A 15224-nucleotide genomic window follows, 5' to 3' on the forward strand; every position below is an offset into this window, starting at 1 on the left:
GCCCACGAGATGGTCGGCGGAAAATACCTCGTTCTGGCCAACCCATCGTCTCACTTCTTGGGGTAGACCTCGCTGAATCTGGTTGAGTACGATGGTCTCGACAATCTCGGCGGATGACCGGGTCTCTGGTCGCAACCATTTCCGTGCCAGGTGAATCAAGTCGAACATCTGTGTTCGTGGGGGTTGTCCCGGTCGGTAGGACCACTGGTGGAAGCGGTGTGCCCTCATGGTATCTGTCACTCCCAGTCTAGTCAGGATCTCCCCCTTTAGTTTATCGTAATCCTGTGCTTCTTTCAACTCCAGGTCGAAATACGCTTTTTGAGCGTCCCCTGCCAGGTATGGTGCCAGAAGCCCTGCCCATTCTTCTTTCGGCCACTTCTCCCTCTCTGCCGTCCTTTCGAAGGTGGTAAGATATGCTTCCACATCATCCTGCGCTGTCATTTTTTGAAGAAAATGATTGGCCCTCCTCTGGGTATTTGCAGCTGGTAATTGAGCCCCAATTTGGTCCGCTAGCCCCTTTAGGCCTTCTCTTAACTCCCGGGTGTTTCTCTCTTGCTCTTCTATGAGCAGCTGGTTGGTGCGATGCTGGATCTGTAACGTGTCCTGATACATTCGCATTGCATCCTGATGAACTATTTGTTGAGCTCTAGTTGCCTCTTGTTGGGCTGCCGCCGCTTGTAACAGGGCCTGTATGGCTCCCTCCATACTCATTTTCCTGAAAAACTGTCCTAACCAAACAAAGCCAAAACAAAAAAAAACCTGACTCCCTTGGAGTGCTAACTGAACATTTATTTATTTTTTCCTTCTATCTAACCAGTGGTATGTTAGTCCATGCCCGCATCCTCCACCACGTGTGGCAAACCTCTTCAAGGTTAGGAGCGTTTGTCACAAACTAAGTGGTAAACTGTCACCAAATCACCCAAGAATGAGAGTTCTTTCGAACAGGACAGTACCTGTGTGTTTGTTTCTCCGTCCTGGTCCACCCAGGCCTTAGGCGAGGTCAAGGATAGCAGGGTACGGTACACATATCGGGTTCTCGGTAGGTCCAGGTCCAAACGCCAACAGGTAAGTCCAAACAATCCAGCTCATACACGGTAAATCCAGCCAATCTCTATAGTCTCTTTCTCTATTGTTCATAGCTCCTTCCAGCCCTCTCTCTTCCTCTTCCTGGTTTCTCTTGACCCTTTATCTGTGAGTCGGCTCCACCTTCTGAGGGTTTCCCTTGCTTCTGGGACTTGTAGTTTTGGCGGTCGGCCATTTTGTGATCTGTAGATCTGACATGGGTGGCCATTTTAGTGATCGGGCAGAGCCCGTTTACTAGCTCTGCTCTCACATATCTGCCACTTATCACTCGACCCCCTTCTTTGCCACAATATCTAGCTGGTCTGTCATAATATAATAGAGACAGTATATCTACCTGGTATGTCATAATATAATAGAGACAGTAGATCTAGCTGGTCTGTCATAATACAATAGTGAGAATAGATCTAGATGGTTTCTCATTTTATAATGGAGACAGTATATCTACCTGGTCTGTTATAATATAATAGTGACAGTAGATCTAGCTGGTCTGTCAAAATATAATAGAGACAGTAGATCTAGCTGGTCTGTCATAATACAATAGTGAGAATAGATCTAGATGGTCTCTCATTTTATAATTTAGACAGTAGATCTAGCTGGTCTGTCATAATATAATAGAGACAGTAGATCTGGCTGGTGTGTCATAATATAATAGACACAGTAGATCTAGCTGGTCTGTCAAAATATAATAGACACAGTAGATCTAGCTGTTCTGTCATAATATAATAGAGACAGTATATCTACCTGGTCTGTCATAATATAATAGAGACAGTATATCTAGCTGGTCTGTCATAATATAATAGAGACAGTAGATCTAGCAGGTCTGTTATAATATAATAGTGACAGTAGATCTAGCTGGTCTGTCATAATATAATAGAGACAGTAGATCTAGCTGGTCTGTCAAAATATAATAGAGACAGTAGATCTAGCTGGTCTGTCATAATACAATAGTGAGAATAGATCTAGATGGTCTCTCATTTTATAATTTAGACAGTAGATCTAGCTGGTCTGTCATAATATAATAGAGACAGTAGATCTGGCTGGTGTGTCATAATATAATAGACACAGTAGATCTAGCTGGTCTGTCACAATATAATAGAGACAGTAGATCTAGCTGGTCTGTCACAATATAATAGACACAGTAGATCTAACTGGTCTGTCATAATATAATAGAGACAGTAGATCTAGCTGGTCTGTCATAATATAATAGAGACAGTATATCTACCTGGTCTGTCATTTTATAATAGAGACAGTAGATCTAGCTGGTCTGTCAAAATATAATAGAGACAGTAGATCTAGCTGGTCTGTCATAATGTAATAGAGACATTCGGTCTAGCTGGTCTGTCATAATACAATAGAGACAGTAGATATAGCTGGCCTGTGATAATATAATAGAGACAGTAGATCTACCTGGTCTGTCAAAATATAATAGAGACAGTAGATCTACCTGGTCTGTCAAAATATAATAGAGACAGTAGATCTAGCTTGTCTGTCATAATATACTAGACACAGTAGATCTAGCTGGTCTGTCATAATATAATAGAGACAGTAGATCTAGCTGGTCTGTCAAAATATAATAGACACAGTAGATCTAGCTGTTCTGTCATAATATAATAGAGACAGTATATCTACCTGGTCTGTCATAATATAATAGAGACAGTATATATAGCTGGTCTGTCATAATATAATAGAGACAGTAGATCTAGCAGGTCTGTTATAATATAATAGTGACAGTAGATCTAGCAGGTCTGTTATAATATAATAGTGACAGTAGATCTAGCTGGTCTGTCATAATATAATAGAGACAGTAGATCTAGCAGGTCTGTTATAATATAATAGTGACAGTAGATCTAGCTGGTCTGTCAAAATATAATAGAGACAGTAGATCTAGCTGGTCTGTCATATTGTAATAGAGACATTCGATCTAGCTGGTCTGTCATAATGTAGTAGAGACATTCGATCTAGCTGGTCTGTCATAATACAATAGAGACAGTAGATATAGCTCGTCTGTGATAATATAATACAGACATAGAGACAGTAGATTTAGCTGGTCTTTCATAATATAATAGAGACAGTAGATCTAGTTGGTCTGTCATAATACAATAGAGAGAGTAGATCTAGCTGGTCTGTCATAATATAATAGAGACAGTAGATCTAGCTGTTCTGTCATAATATAATAGAGACAGTATATCTACCTGGTCTGTCATAGTATAATAGAGACAGTAGATCTAGCTGGTCTGTCATAATATAATATAGACAGTAGATCTAGCTGGTCTGTCATTTTATAATAGAGACATAGAGACAGTAGATTTAGCTGGTCTGTCATAACATAATAGAGACATAGAGACAGTAGATTTAGCTGGTCTGTCATAATATAATAGAGACAGTAGATATAGCTGGTCTGTCATAATATAATAGAAACAGTAGATATAGCTGGTCTGTCATACAATAGAGACAGTAGATCTAACTGGTCTGTCATAATATAATATACACAGTAGATATAGCTGGTCTGTCATAATATAATAGAGACAGTAGATCTAGCTGGTCATTCATAATATAATAGAGACCATAGATATAGCTTGTCTGTGATAATATAATAGAGACAGATCTACCTGGTCTGTCAAAATATAATAGAGACAGTAGATCTAGCTGGTCTGACATAATGTAATAGACAGTAGATCTAGCTTGTCTGTCAAAATATACTAGACACAGGATATCTAGCTGGTCTGTCATAATATAATAGAGACAGTATATCTACCTGGTCTGTCATAATATAATAGAGACAGTAGATCTAGCTGGTCTGTCATAATATAATAGAGACAGTAGATCTAGCTGGTCTGTCAAAATATAATAGAGACAGTATATCTACCTGGTCTGTCATAATATAATAGAGATAGTAGATCTAGCTGGTCTGTCATAAAACAATAGTGAGAATAGATCTAGATGGTCTCTCATTTTATAATGGAGACAGTATATCTACCTGGTCTGTCATAATATAATAGAGACAGTAGATCTAGCTGGTCTGTCATAATGTAATAGAGACATTAGATCTAGCTGGTCTGTCATAATACAATAGAGACAGTAGATATAGCTCGTCTGTGATAATATAATACAGACATAGAGACAGTAGATTTAGCTGGTCTGTCATAATATAATAGAGACAGTAGATCTAGTTGGTCTGTCATAATACAATAGAGAGAGTAGATCTAGCTGGTCTGTCATAATATAATAGAGACAGTATATCTACCTGGTCTGTCATAATATAATAGAGACAGTAGATTTAGCTGGTCTGTCATAACATAATAGAGACATAGAGACAGTAGATTTAGCTGGTCTGTCATAATATAATAGAAACAGTAGATATAGCTGGTCTGTCATACAATAGAGACAGTAGCTCTAACTGGTCTGTCATAATATAATATACACAGTAGATATAGCTGGTCTGTCATAATATAATAGAGACAGTAGATCTACCTGGTCTGTCAAAATATAATAGAGACAGTAGATATAGCTGGTCTGACATAATGTAATAGACAGTAGATCTAGCTTGTCTGTCATAATATACTAGACACAGGATATCTAGCTGGTCTGTCATAATATAATAGAGACAGTAGATCTAGCTGGTCTGTCAAAATCTAATAGACACAGTAGATCTAGCTGTTCTGTCATAATATAATAGAGACAGTAGATCTAGCTGGTCTGTCATAATATAATAGAGACAGTAGATATAGCTGGTCTGTCATAATATAATAGAGACAGTAGATCTAGCAGGTCTGTTATAATATAATAGTGACAGTAGATCTAGCTGGTCTGTCATAATATAATAGAGACAGTAGATCTAGCTGGTCTGTCATAATATAATAGAGACAGTAGATCTAGCTGGTCTGTCAAAATATAATAGAGACAGTATATCTACCTGGTCTGTCATTTTATAATAGAGACAGTATATCTACCTGGTCTGTCATAATATAATAGAGACAGTAGATCTAGCTGGTCTGTCATAATATAGTAGACACAGTAGATCTAGCTGGTCTGTCATAATATAATAGTGACAGTAGATCTAGCTGGTCTGTCATAATATAATAGAGATAGTAGATCTAGCTGGTCTGTCATAATACAATAGTGAGAATAGATCTAGATGGTCTCTCATTTTATAATGGAGACAGTATATCTACCTGGTCTGTCATAATATAATAGAGACAGTAGATCTAGCTGGTCTGTCATAATGTAATAGAGACATTCGATCTAGCTGGTCTGTCATAATACAATAGAGACAGTAGATATAGCTGGTCTGTGATAATATAATAGAGACAGTAGATCTACCTGGTCTGTCAAAATATAATAGAGACAGTATATCTACCTGGTCTGTCATAATATAATAGAGACAGTAGATCTAGCTGGTCTGTCATAATGTAATAGAGACATTCGATCTAGCTGGTCTGTCATAATACAGTAGAGACAGTAGATATAGCTGGTCTGTGATAATATAATAGAGACAGTAGATTTAGCTGGTCTGTCATAACATACTAGAGACATAGAGACAGTAGATTTAGCTGGTCTGTCATAATATAATAGAGACAGTATTTCGACCTGGTCTGTCATAATACAATAGAGACAGTAGATCTAGCTGGTCTGTCATAATATAATAGAGACAGTAGATCTAGCTGGTCTGTTATAATATAATAGAGACAGTAGATCTAGCTGGTCTGTCATAATATAATAGAGACAGTAGATCTAGCTGGTCTGTCATAATATAATAGTGACAGTAGATCTAGCTGGTCTGTCATAATATAATAGAGACAGTAGATCTAGCTGGTCTGTCATAATATAATAGAGACAGTAGATCTAGCTGGTCTGTCATAATATAATAGAGACAGTAGATCTAGCTGGTCTGTCATAATATAATAGAGACAGTAGATCTAGCTGGTCTGTCATAATATAATAGAGACAGTAGATCTAGCTGGTCTGTCATAATATAATAGAGACAGTAGATCTAGCTGGTCTGTCATAATATAATAGAGACAGTAGATCTACATGGTCTGTCATAATTTAATAGAGACAGTAGATCTAGCTGGTCTGTCATAAATCAAATCAAATCAAATCAAATTTATTTATATAGCCCTTCGTACATCAGCTGATATCTCAAAGTGCTGTACAGAAACCCAGCCTAAAACCCCAAACAGCAAACAATGCAGGTGTAAAAGCACGGTGGCTAGGAAAAACTCCCTAGAAAGGCCAAAACCTAGGAAGAAACCTAGAGAGGAACCGGGCTATGTGGGGTGGCCAGTCCTCTTCTGGCTGTGCCGGGTAGAGATTATAACAGAACATGACCAAGATGTTCAAATGTTCATAAATGACCAGCATGGTCAAATAATAATAAGGCAGAACAGTTGAAACTGGAGCAGCAGCACAGTCAGGTGGACTGGGGACAGCAAGGAGCCATCATGTCAGGTAGTCCTGGGGCACGGTCCTAGGGCTCAGGTCCTCCGAGAGAGAGAAAGAAAGAGAGAATTAGAGAGAGCATATGTGGGGTGGCCAGTCCTCTTCTGGCTGTGCCGGGTGGAGATTATAACAGAACGTGGCCAAGATGTTCAAATGTTCATAAATGACCAGCATGGTTGAATAATAGTAAGGCAGAACAGTTGAAACTGGAGCAGGAGCATGGCCAGGTGGACTGGGGACAGCAAGGAGTCCTCATGTCAGGTAGTCCTGGGACATGGTCCTAGGGCCCAGGCCAGTTGAAACTGGAGCAGCAGCATGGCCAGGTGGACTGGGGACAGCAAGGAGTCATCATGTCAGGTAGTCCTGGGGCATGGTTCTAGGGCTCAGGTCCTCCGAGAGAGAGAAAGAAAGAGAGAAGGAGAGAATTAGAGAACGCACACTTAGATTTACACAGGACACCGAATAGGACAGGAGAAGTACTCCAGATAAACAAACTGACCCTAGCCCCCGACACATAAACTACTGCAGCATAAATACTGGAGGCTGAGACAGGAGGGGTCAGGAGACACTGTGGCCCCATCCGAGGACACCCCCAGACAGGGCCAAACAGGAAGGATATAACCCCACCCACTTTGCCAAAGCACAGCCCCCACACCACTAGAGGGAAATCTTCAACCACCAACTTACCATCCTGAGACAAGGCCGAGTATAGCCCACAAAGATCTCCGACACGGTACAACCCAAAGGGGGGAACCCAGACAGGCCGACCACAACAGTGAATCAACCCACCCAGGTGACGCACCCCCAGGGACGGCACGAGAGAGCCCCAGCAAGCCAGTGACTCAGCCCCGTAACAGGGTTAGAGGCAGAGAATCCCAGTGGAAAAAGGGGAACCGGCCAGGCAGAGACAGCAAGGGCGGTTCGTTGCTCCAGAGCCTTTCCGTTCACCTTCCCACTCCTGGGCCAGACTACACTCAATCATATGACCCACTGAAGAGATGAGTCTTCAGTAAAGACTTAAAGGTTGAGACTGAGTTTGCGTCTCTGACATGGGTAGGCAGACCGTTCCATAAAAATGGAGCTCTATAGGAGAAAGCCCTGCCTCCAGCTGTTTGCTTAGAAATTCTAGGGACAATTAGGAGGCCTGCGTCTTGTGACCGTAGCGTACGTATAGGTATGTACGGCAGGACCAAATCAGAGAGGTAGGTAGGAGCAAGCCCATGTAATGCTTTGTAGGTTAGCAGTAAAACCTTGAAATCAGCCCTTGCTTTGACAGGAAGCCAGTGTAGAGAGGCTAGCACTGGAGTAATATGATCAAATTTTTTGGTTCTAGTCAGGATTCTAGCAGCCGTATTTAGCACTAACTGAAGTTTATTTAGTGCTTTATCCGGGTAGCCGGAAAATAGAGCATTGCAGTAGTCTAACCTAGAAGTGACAAAAGCATGGATTAATTTTTCTGCATCATTTTTGGACAGAAAGTTTCTGATTTTTGCAATGTTACGTAGATGGAAAAAAGCTGTCCTCGAAATGGTCTTGATATGTTCTTCAAAAGAGAGATCAGGGTCCAGAGTAACGCCGAGGTCCTTCACAGTTTTATTTGAGACGACTGTACAACCATTAAGATTAATTGTCAGATTCAACAGAAGATCTCTTTGTTTCTTGGGACCTAGAACAAGCATCTCTGTTTTGTCCGAGTTTAATAGTAGAAAGTTTGCAGCCATCCACTTCCTTATGTCTGAAACACATGCTTCTAGCGAGGGCAATTTTGGTGCTTCACCGTGTTTCATTGAAATGTACAGCTGTGTGTCATCCGCATAGCAGTGAAAGTTTACATTATGTTTTCGAATAACATCCCCAAGAGGTAAAATATATAGTGAAAACAATAGTGGTCCTAAAACAGAACCTTGAGGAACACCGAAATGTACAGTTGATTTGTCAGAGGACAAACCATTCACAGAGACAAACTGATATCTTTCCGACAGATAAGACCTAAACCAGGCCAGAACATGTCCGTGTAGACCAATTTGGGTTTCCAATCTCTCCAAAAGAATGTGGTGATCGATGGTATCAAAAGCAGCACTAAGGTCTAGGAGCACGAGGACAGATGCAGAGCCTCGGTCCGATGCCATCAAAATGTCATTTACCACCTTCACAAGTGCCGTCTCAGTGCTATGATGGGGTCTAAAACCAGACTGAAGCATTTCGTATACATTGTTTGTCTTCAGGAAGGCAGTGAGTTGCTGCGCAACAGCCTTCTCTAAAATCTTTGAGAGGAATGGAAGATTTGATATAGGCCGATAGTTTTTTATATTTTCTGGGTCAAGGTTTGGCTTTTTCAAGAGAGGCTTTATTACTGCCACTTTTAGTGAGTTTGGTACACATCCAGTGGATAGAGAGCCGTTTATTATGTTCAACATAGGAGGGCCAAGCACAGGAAGCAGCTCTTTCAGTAGTTTAGTTGGAATAGGGTCCAGTATACAGCTTGAAGGTTTAGAGGCCATGATTATTTTCATCATTGTGTCAAGAGATATAGTACTAAAACACTTGAGCGTCTCTCTTGATCCTAGGTCCTGGCAGAGTTGTGCAGACTCAGGACAACTGAGGTTTGGAGGAATACGCAGGTTTAAAGAGGAGTCCGTAATTTGCTTTCTAATAATCATAATCTTTTCCTCAAAGAAGTTCATGAATTTATCACTGCTAAAGTGCAAGTCATCCTCTCTTGGGGAATGCTGCTTTTTAGTTAGCTTTGCCACAGTATCAAAAAGGAATTTCGGATTGTTCTTATTTTCCTCAATTAAGTTAGAAAAATAGGACGATCGAGCAGCAGTAAGGGCTCTTCGGTACTGCACGGTACCATCCTTCCAAGCTAGTCGGAACAGAGAACTGGATTTAAAGACCCAGTCTTTCGGAGGTGTTGGAGGTGTTGGTTCAAAGTCCACCGCTGCAACTTTTTCTCAACAGAAAACTGTCATGTAATTTCAAACAAGGCCACCAAGGACACCGGACAAATAAAGGCATTCCAGCCTTTACCCTAATTCCCACATCTGTTATTGCAATTATCTGCCGTGTTTTTCGAATTCAATCTGCTTCAGACATAAAAGCAGAAACTAATTCTACGTTTATACGATGGAAGAAAGAGCAACATCAGATACATTCAGATTTTTAAAAAGAGAATCAAAAAAAGATGAAGGACGCAAGAGCAACATGAGATACATAAAGATTTTAAAGAAGAAATTTAAAAAGAAGACTAAAATACAAGGAAGTGCAGACGTTCTAGGTAACTGACGAGAAAGTGTGAGTTCTTTGCCAGAGCTGGGTAGTGTGGCCGAGCGGTCTAAGGCGCTGGATTAAGGCTTCAGTCTCTAAGGAGGCGTGGGTTCAAATCCCACCACTGCCATCTTTATTGAGTTTTTTTGCGCAAGCTATCAAATGTTCTGCTTTATTTCAGCGTTTTTACTTTCATGTAGGGCCATGCAAGGGAGAAAAGAAGCAATGTTGTGTGTCACGGATGGGGTTCCAACTCAATAGTGTAGTCCATCGCCTTAACCAACCAGCCACCAAGTCCTGTGCTCCCGCGGTGGCAGTTAGACCTGTTACCGGTGGTTGTTCACGTCAAATCCTTGATTGGAAAAAAGGAAAGTTGTGATGGTCTGTGCGACGACCAAGCAGTCCATTTTAACAGTGGGTACTGTGGCCGAGCTGTCCAGAGAACTGGATTTAAGGACCCAGTCTTTCGGTTCAAAGTCCACCGCTGCAACTTTTTCTCAACAGAAAACTGTAATGTAATTTCAAACAAGGCCACCAAGAACACCGGACAAATAAAGGGAATCCAGCCTTTACCCTAATTCCCAGTCTGTTATTGCAATTATCTGCCATGTTTTTCTAATTCAATCTGCTTCAGACAGAAAAGCAGAAACTAATTCTAAGTTTATACGATGGAAGAAAGAGCAACATCAGATAAATTAAGATTTTTAAAAGAAAATCAAAAAAGATGAAGGACGCAAGAGCAACATGAGATACATAAAGATTTTAAAGAAGAAAATGAAAAAGAAGACTAAAATACAAGGAAGTGCAGACGCTCTAGGTAACTGACGAGAAAGTGCAAGTAATTTGCCAGAGCTGGGTAGTGTGGCCGAGCGGTCTAAGGCGCTGGATTAAGGCTCCAGTCTCTAAGGAGGCGTGGGTTCAAATCCCACCACTGTCATCTTTATTGAGTTTGTTTGCGCAAGCTATCACATGTTCTGCTTTATTTCGGGTTTTTACTTTCATGTCGCCCATGCAAGGGAGAAAAGAAGCAATGTTGTGTGTCACGAATGGGGTTCCAACTCAATAGTGTAGTCCATCTCCTTAACCAACCAGCCACCAAGTCCTGTGCCCCCGCGGTGTCATTTGCACCTCCTACCGGTGGTTGTTCTCGTCAAATCCTTGATTGGAAAAATGGAAAGTTGTGATGGTCTGTGCGACGACCAAGCAGTCCATTTTAACAGTGGGTACTGTGGCCGAGCTGTCCAGAGAACTGGATTTAAGGACCCAGTCTTTTGGTTCAAAGTCCACGGCTGCAACTTTTTCTCAACAAACACCTGTAATATAATTTCAAACAAGGCCACCAAGAACACCGGACAAATAAAGGGAATCCAGCCTTTACCCTAATTCCCACGTCTATTATTGCAATTATATGTACGGAGTAAAAAGTACATTACTTTCTTTAGGACTGTGGTGAAGTAAATGTAAAATTAAAATATAAGACAGACAAGTAAAGTTCAAATACCCCCCAAAAACTCCATAAGTAGTACTTTAACATATATTTACTTAAAGTACTTTACACCACTGATGTGAAATGAAATGTCCTAAGAATTAGTAATTTCACTGGAATGCATTAAATGGCATGCAGACATAAAACATGAAGGGCCTGTTTCCAGGACACAGATACTAGTCCAGACTAAAAAGCCTGTTCTATATAGAATTTCCATTAAGTTTGTTCAGGTCCAGGACAAGGCCTAATCAGTGTCCAGGACAAGGATTAATCAGTGTCCAGGACAAGGCTTAATCAGTGTCCAGGACAAGGCCTAATCAGTGTCAGGACAAGGCCTAATCAGTGTCCAGGACAAGGCTTAATCAGTGTCCAGGACAAGGCCTAATCAGTGTCCAGGACAAGGCCTAATCAGTGTCCAGGACAAGGCTTGATCAGTGTCCAGGACAAGGCTTAATCAGTGTCCTGGACAAGGCCTAATCAGTGTCCAGGACAAGGCTTAATCAGTGTCCAGGACAAGGCCTAATCAGTGTCCAGGACAAGGCTTAATCAGTATCTAGGACAAGGCCTAATCAGTGTCCAGGACAAGGCTTAATCAGTGTCCAGGACAAGGCTTAAGGCCTAATCAGTGTCCAGGACAAGGCCTAATCAGTGTCCAGGACAAGGCTTAATCAGTGTCCAGGACAAGGCCTAATCAGTGTCCAGGACAAGGCTTAATCAGTGTCCAGGACAAGGCTTAATCAGTGTCCAGGACAAGGCCTAATCAGTGTCCAGGACAAGGCCTAATCAGTGTCCAGGACAAGGCTTAATCAGTATCTAGGACAAGGCCTAATCAGTGTCCAGGACAAGGCTTAATCAGTGTCCAGGACAAGGCTTAAGACCTAATCAGTGTCCAGGACAAGGCCTAATCAGTGTCCAGGACAAGGCTTAATCAGTGTCCAGGACAAGGCTTAATCAGTGTCCAGGACAAGGCCTAATCAGTGTCCAGGACAAGGCTTAATCAGTGTCCAGGACAAGGCTTAATCAGTGTCCAGGACAAGGCTTAATCAGTGTCCAGGACAAGGCTTAATCAGTGTCCAGGACAAGGCTTTTAATCAGTGTCCAGGACAAGGCCTAATCAGTGTCCAGGACAAGGCTTAATCAGTGTCCAGGACAAGGCCTAATCAGTGTCCAGGACAAGGCTTAATCAGTGTCCAGGACAAGGCTTAATCAGTGTCCAGGACAAGGCCTAATCAGTGTCCAGGACAAGGCCTAATCAGTGTCCAGGACAAGGCTTAATCAGTGTCCAGGACAAGGCCTAATCAGTGTCCAGGACAAGGCTTAATCAGTGTCCAGGACAAGCTTAATCAGTAATCAGTGTCCAGGACAAGGCCTAATCAGTGTCCAGGACAAGGCCTAATCAGTGTCCAGGACAAGGCCTAATCAGTGTCCAGGACAAGGCTTAATCAGTGTCCAGGACAAGGCTTAATCAGTGTCCAGGACAAGGCATAATCAGTGTCCAGGACAAGGCCTAATCAGTGTCCAGGACAATGCCTAATCAGTGTCCAGGACAAGGCCTAATCAGTGTCCAGGATCAGTGTCCAGGACAAGGCTTAATCAGTGTCCAGGACAAGGCCTAATCAGTGTCCAGGACAAGGTTTAATCAGTGTCCAGGACAAGGCTTAATCAGTGTCCAGGACAAGGCCTAATCAGTGTCCCAGACTTAAAGTGTCCAGGACAAGGCCTAATCAGTGTCCAGGACCTAATCAGTGTCCAGGACAAGGCTTAATCAGTGTCCAGGACAAGGCCTAATCAGTGTCCAGGACAAGGCCTAATCAGTGTCCAGGACAGCTTAATCAGTATCAGGACAAGGCCTAATCAGTGTCCAGGACCTAATCAGTGTCCAGGACAAGGCTTAATCAGTGTCCAGGACAGGACAAGTGTCCAGGACAAGGCTTAATCAGTGTCCAGGACAAGGCCTAATCAGTGTCCAGGACAAGGCCTAATCAGTGTCCAGGACAAGGCCTAATCAGTGTCCAGGACAAGGCATAATCAGTGTCCAGGACAAGGCCTAATCAGTGTCCAGAACAAGGCTTAATCAGTGTCCAGGACAAGGCATAATCAGTGTCCAGGACAAGGCTTAATCAGTGTCCAGGACAAGGCATAATCAGTGTCCAGGACAAGGCATAATCAGTGTTCAGGACAAGGCTTAATCAGTGTCCAGGACAAGGCTTAATCAGTGTCAAGGACAAGGCCTAATCAGTGTCCAGGACAAGGCCTAATCAGTGTCCAGGACAAGGCATAATCAGTGTCCAGGACAAGGCCTAATCAGTGTCCAGGACAGGACAGTGTCCAGGACCAGGCATAATCAGTGTCCAGGACAAGGCCTAATCAGTGTCCAGTAAAAAAATGCATTTGACTGCTTGGCTTATTGTTTACCCAGTGTCGTGTCTTTGGCTATGCCGGATTAAGTGATATGACATGCTATTCTATAAAATCATTTCTCCGTAATTAATATTACCTGATTGAGCTAATCATGTAAATGTAATTAACTAGAGAGTCGGGGCACCACAAAATAATATTTATAGAGCTGTTATCTTCCGAATAAACTCTTAAAGACCTAGTAATATTTTACATCAATAGCAGTCAATATTAATCGTCACCTTAATTCAGTCTCATCTGAAAGTTGTAAATTCTTGGTTATCTTCATGAACCCTGGCAAACAAGTTGAATCAGCAATACAAAATTGGGTTTAATTATTTATTTACTAAATACCTAACTAAACACATAGAATTATATACACATAATTAATCATACCTGGATTACAAATTACGTCATGAAGGAAAACGTCCCTAGCGGGCGGAACAGATATGACAGCTGGTTACACAAAAGAAAAGGGCTGGGTTTGAGTGAAAGATCGGGAAGACTGAGAGACAAAGAGAGAAGCTGTGTATACAGTATTTTATGCATTCTAAATTACTGCCCATTTGGAAAATGCAATAAATATTTACTCTGAGCTGCGCTTCGCTAGGTTGGTGGTACATGTAAGGCTGTGTTGCCAAACCGAGTCCTTTGAAGAATGTCTCTGGTGGTCAATTGGATACGTTGTAGTAATGTCGTTGTGTGATAGATGGGATACTATGTCTGTTCCTTCCTAACCCTCGTTTGCAGCTGCTGTTGCTAACTCAACGGCTAGGAGGTATCACTTCTGTAGTGAATAAGAGTTCAAAGTTATTTTTTTCACCTTTATTTAACCAGGTAGGCTAGTTGAGAACAAGTTCTCATTTGCAACTGCGACCTGGCCAAGATAAAGCATAGCAGTGTGAACAGACAACACAGAGTTACACATGGAGTAAACAATTAACAAGTCAATACCATTCGCAACCAAAGCTCACGCTGATGTTGGCTTCGTTCTGTGGCTTCATTCTGTGAACCATTCTGACATCGGACCGTCGTCCTCACATCCTCGGAACAGGAGGTTACATTTTGTCATCAAGGCTTTATATAGGAAGGGAGAGGAGGGCGTGTTTGAAGAGTTTTATAGCCATGTCCCTTCACAGGGGTGAGGCACTGATTGAGCAGAGCCCTTATGAAAACCCCAATCTCTCATTTGGAAGCTAAAAGTACATGTAATCTCTTCACCAATCATTTTTATAGTCAAACATTTCAATTGAACAACAATTCCATGTGAATCCGATAACTACAATGTGTAGACTTTCCACTGTAGAGTTTATGTCATCTTATCATTGATGAGAATGTCTCAGATGAAAACCGAACTGACATCATCTTCATTAAGTACCACTGCATATGTTCAATTGGTCAGATTACCAGAATATAGTTAATTCCCCCCCACCTTCTGATGTTCCCAGAATCTCTATGTTAACCAATGGGTTTTCAAATTTCACATCAGTAGGGTAGAGAGAGGCAAAAGGGGGGAAGAGGTATTTATGACTGTCATAAACCTACCCACAGG

At 41.7% G+C, this 15224-nt stretch overlaps 2 non-coding genes across 2 annotated transcripts; both read left to right on the top strand.

Annotated features, from left to right (window-relative positions):
* Positions 1-9837: 9837 nt before the first annotated feature.
* On the top strand, positions 9838-9919 carry trnal-aag. Its single transcript has one exon. It is a non-coding gene; the product is annotated as a tRNA-Leu (tRNA).
* Positions 9920-10644: 725 nt separating this feature from the next.
* Positions 10645-10726, top strand: trnal-aag. Its single transcript has one exon. It is a non-coding gene; the product is annotated as a tRNA-Leu (tRNA).
* Positions 10727-15224: the final 4498 nt, after the last annotated feature.

The sequence above is a fragment of the Oncorhynchus gorbuscha genome, unplaced genomic scaffold, assembly GCF_021184085.1.
Source record: "Oncorhynchus gorbuscha isolate QuinsamMale2020 ecotype Even-year unplaced genomic scaffold, OgorEven_v1.0 Un_scaffold_1234, whole genome shotgun sequence".
Classification (NCBI taxonomy): Eukaryota; Metazoa; Chordata; class Actinopteri; order Salmoniformes; family Salmonidae; genus Oncorhynchus; species Oncorhynchus gorbuscha.